Source organism: Clupea harengus, chromosome 1 (genome assembly GCF_900700415.2).
Source record: "Clupea harengus chromosome 1, Ch_v2.0.2, whole genome shotgun sequence".
Classification (NCBI taxonomy): domain Eukaryota; kingdom Metazoa; phylum Chordata; class Actinopteri; order Clupeiformes; family Clupeidae; genus Clupea; species Clupea harengus.
In genome coordinates, this window is record NC_045152.1 from 25,877,117 (window position 1) to 25,882,086 (window position 4,970).

Genomic DNA, 4,970 nt, shown 5'->3' on the forward strand with positions numbered 1-4,970 from the left:
TAAGCAAAATCGCTGAATTTGCGCATGTCCTATTCAAATAGACGGGAGCAAACAAGGGACGTGCGGTCAGGTGAGGCACCATGTATTGTCTATGGGAGATAGTGAGGCAGTGCCTCACCTAGGATTGCGCAATCGCTCCAAACTGGGTTTTGCGCATGCGTAGAACCTTTGAGCTGAGCTCAAAACGCAAAATCATGTAGGTGAGGCACACAGTACCTCTGCCTCAATGAAGGGGGCGTGTGAGAACGCACCTGTCGGGGTTATGCTGGGGAACGTTGCTCTTCTTCTTCTACACTTCTACTTGACTGCGAAAATGGAAGATTTTATTGCTAAGCTGAAGCAGTTCTCAAAACTGGACTTTCAGTCCAAACGTGAAATGATCAATGATGGGAGACCAATGCCTGAGCTCAAAGGTTTGCTTCAAATGATGGGACAGAAGATAATTCGCTCTTTCCCTGTCATCTCTTCTCAACGTGTGACAATGTCTGGACTGTGAATGAGACCGAAGAAGTTTGCCTGTCAGCGGTAGGTCCACTATGCAAAATGACCATCACAATTTGGAAACTTTTAGATAGGTAGATGCAGTGAATGTCGACAACCTCGACATGTAACGTGTATTTTCTATGATTAGTATGTATTGTGTTGGTTGTAAAGCAGTTTTGTCAATGGGCAGAAAGTTGATGGTATTTTTCATATGACTACGAGGTTCATTATACACACTGTGATTAGCTATAGTTCGCTGGGACTTTCCCATTCCTCACGTTCCGTTAGCTAGCTAACCGTGCTGCCATACTGAACCTGATGCCAACTGTTGTTTGTGTATGATACAGGTATTTTGCTCCAATAGCGAAATATGTGTGTTATATGTGTGTAATACAATATGTGCATGGTTGTTCGAATTGTTTGTGCACTGGTTTACTTTTATTTGATAATGTGTTGTATAAAATGAGACAAAAGAAGTTTGCCTGTCAACAATGCTGCCTATGCCAACTGTTGTTTGTGTATGATACAGAAATTAAAGAACAAAGCAATCGCAGTGTTCGTCAGTCCCCTGTTTGACCACCGTCACAACCGTCTCCGGTTGCGAGTTTAGTCGTATGACTATGTAAAAGTTCGGTTAACAAGTCAGTTGAGTATTGAGCCGTATAACTTATCACAATTAACAAACAAAACAAAAAAAAACGATTGTTTAAAAGTCCTGGTATTAGACAATAACTTGTATGTATACATGTGTATGTTTTAAACAACTACAGACCGGAATGACGTAATCACTTCCGGTTTCAGTGCCTCACCAGCCACGAACCTCACCGCACGTCACTGTTCGAAATCCATCTGCCTATGCTCTACAAATGGATGTCAGCACAGAAGGAAAAAATGGCCATGCTTTGACATTTGTTCGTTACATGCAGGAGAAAGCTATTCACGAGGATATTTTGTATCGTCTCCCTCTTCCTGAACATGAGACTGCCAAGGCAATGTACGATGTCCTCCACAGCTATAAGGAGAAAAACAACATTCCATGGGAGTGTATGGTAGGATTTTGCACAGACGGGGCTCCGTCTATGGCGGGACGGCGAGCAGGCCTACGGACGTTAATCGTGGAACTGGACCCCTCTGTAGTATTAGTGGGGCAGATAACTGTAACAATCGTTCAAAAGTGGATACAAGCACCAAATTTGGTATATTTATCCCTCTGGGGTCATTAATTAAATAAAAAACATTAGCCACTTAAATTTAGAAAATGGCCGCCATTTTCCATGATGGCCGTCAATTTAGTTGCTTGACAGACATATTCTGCCACAGAATTGTACCCATGGGACATATTTTTTAAAATATTTTTTACCATTAAATCCTCTATTATTTGCCTTGGGAACATCAATAATGTAAAAAAAATCTTAATGATTGAGGGTCTTTTGGTGCCATCTCTAGTAAATAATATGGAAAAAGACAGCGACACTTGGGTTTGCAATATCCTTTGTGTCAAGTGAAAACAGATCATGGCTCTCCTGAGCAAAAGGATTTCCCAGATCCTCAAGGACACTGGTCAGCTTATTGACTCTCAAGGAATGATATCTGAACATGTTCTGTATGTTCTGGTGTGCTTTGCACCCTCCCTGACACTGGATGATGCTTCATTTTGAAGATCCAAGCGGCTGACCTCAGGTCCAGCTACCATTCACCCCCTCAGTGCTGATGGAACTTCACTGATACCTGTGGCTCCCCCAACTTGCCTTGATGACAGCATTGGCCTGTTCATGGGCTTGGTAGCAATTGCTGAGAAGTCTCGGGCTGATTTGTGCCTAACACATTTTCCACTCAAGCTCCTGTGCCATCTCAGGGTGCCTATGTTTTAGAGTCATCATGTCTCTGAGGTGGATAGGAAGCGATTGTGCATAATTGACATTGTTGTTGGCAAAAAAATATGGTATTAGCTCTGCCAAAGACTGACAATACAGGCTGAAGTTGGCTTCCCTGAATGATCGGATCAGCAGGAGAACCACAAGTTCCATTGACAACATCAAATGCCAGAATTAAAATTGGGGACTTTGTCGTTTTCGATTCTCACACCAAGCTTCAAAGTCAAGCATGTCTTCATTTTGAGTGATTTCATTGGAGTGGTTATGGTACATTGTATGTATAGGCTGCATGCTGTAATTTGGTGCATTTGCCGTGTTCTAGTGATGCTTGAGGCTGTCAGAAATGATTCAGCTGTACCAGAAGATGCAATCCCTGCCTCCACCAGAGCCCCTGTCCAACCACTGTCCTGAAGTAGAGTTCAGGTTGATTTCAGTGCTGCCATCTCTGTGTGCAGACCCCCAAACATGATGACAAAATTGTCTTCACCATACTTCTCAGGCCAGTGCCACTGCACATGTTTGGCTACTGCATAGATTGGTTGGTCAGCAGCAAGAACAAGTACCTGGCCTGGGTTTTAGGAATGCTACAATGTCCTTGATTTTGTCCATCACATGTTTGACTGTAGCAACGGAGTGGGCCTGATCACAAAGCAGAGGTAACAGTGATGTGATGCTGACCTCAAAAGCAACGCTTCTTTTCTTTGAAGCATGGTGTGCAGACCAAGTCACACTTACAGGCCCCTCAGTCACAGTGATCTTCTCCAGCCACTCATACTCCAGAGCAATCTGTGATCTCAGTACACTGGCACCTGGCAAATCTGTTAAAGTACTTGGCGGAGGAGATGGATTTTTCTTTTTGAAGAAGGCAGGATTGATGTGTGTGAAGGTGTCGGGCAGTTCTGGGACTCTCTTTACTTTGTATTTTACCAAAACTCAGTTGTTTGCATTTTTCACCTTGGTCATCTGATGTTGAAAGCTGAAAGACCGAGATGCTGGTGCTGTCATGGCAAAAGGTGTCCGGGCGCCAAAACGGGTACGGGCGACGTCATAATGGCTTTCGAACGACTCTTGAGTGATATTACGTAACCCGGATGCCTTTTGGCTATCAGTCAGAGAGTCTCAAGAGTCGTTCGAAAGCCATCAGCCACTTTTTAGTCGCCTAATATTGTCGCACAACGGAGAAATTGCTAATCGCTAATGAGATGCTAGCGGCTAAACCTACTTGCTTACTTACAGGAGACCGGCAGCCAATATTAAGCGACTAAAAAGTAGCTGATGGCTTTCAAACAACTTTTCAGACTATCTGACTGATAGCAAAAAGTGTCCGGGTTATGTAGTGTCCGTTTAGGCACAATATTAAGCGACTAAAAAGTAGCTGATGGCTTCTGAACGACTCTTGAGTAGGGTTGGGTACCGAGAACCGGTACCAATATGGAACCGGTTCCAATACAACCGGTACCTACCCGGACCGAAATGCAACGCAGATTTCGGTGCTTCATTTCGGTGCCTGAGCCAATTGAAAACGGTTGCTAGGCAGATTCCGCAGGGCACATGTAAAACTGCCCCAGCTCCCAATGTAAACTTTGTCCTGTGTCGCTCACGCTCATTGGTGTTTTCATAGCAACAGTCTTATGACAGTGAAGAGCATGCAGCATTTCACAGAGCAAGCACAAACAGAACTAGCCATCAACCTTTTAACAGAGAAAATACCGAAAGGTAAACGGTCAAAAGTGTGGCTGTATTTCGCACCAAAATATTCAAACATCGCGACGTGCAGCAAATGCAACAAAACAATTGCGTGAAAAGAGTGGAGAGAAGGCAAAGAATTCAACGGCAGATCAGCAACCGAAGACTGAAAAATAAACGGAGATGACAGCTATACTTAACCTACGGTAGTCTCTTAAAGGGGCAGTACACATTTTCTCGTACTCAGTGTGTTCAAGTAACAAGATTAACTATAAACAAGATAGAAAAGATAGGTATAAACAAATCAGAAAATGGTGAAATTTCATGAAATAAATGCAAACAAAATAATACATTTTTGACTCCAAAGGCAAATATGCTCATATTTTTGCAAAAGAAGTTTGAAGCTGTTTTTGTATTTATTTATATTTATTTAAGTATACTATAAACTGTTGTTTACAGTTAATATAATGTTCATAGTTTGAAGTTAAAAAGTTTGAAGCCAAGTGTTTTGTATGTATTTATATTTATAATATACTTTAAACAGTTAATATATTGTTCAATTTGAAGAAAAAAAATTGAATTGAACAAAAGAATTGCTGAAGTATTGAAGCTGTAGTGTGTGTACAGAGTGTGTGTGTGTGTTTTGTATTTATTTGTATTTATTTAAGTATAGTCTAAACTTTTGTTAACAGTTCATATATTATTTAAGTTTTAAGTTAAAAGGTGTTTTGTATTTATTTATATATATAATCTACTTTAAACAGTTCATATATTTGGCAATAAAGCCTTTCTTAAATGTCGTCAATCGTAATTTTTTTAATTTTTTTTATAAAAGTATCGGTTCCGGCACCGTTTAGGCACCGGTATCGTTTTAAAAGTATCGGTTGTGTACCGGTATCGGATAAAAACCAAACGATACCCATCCCT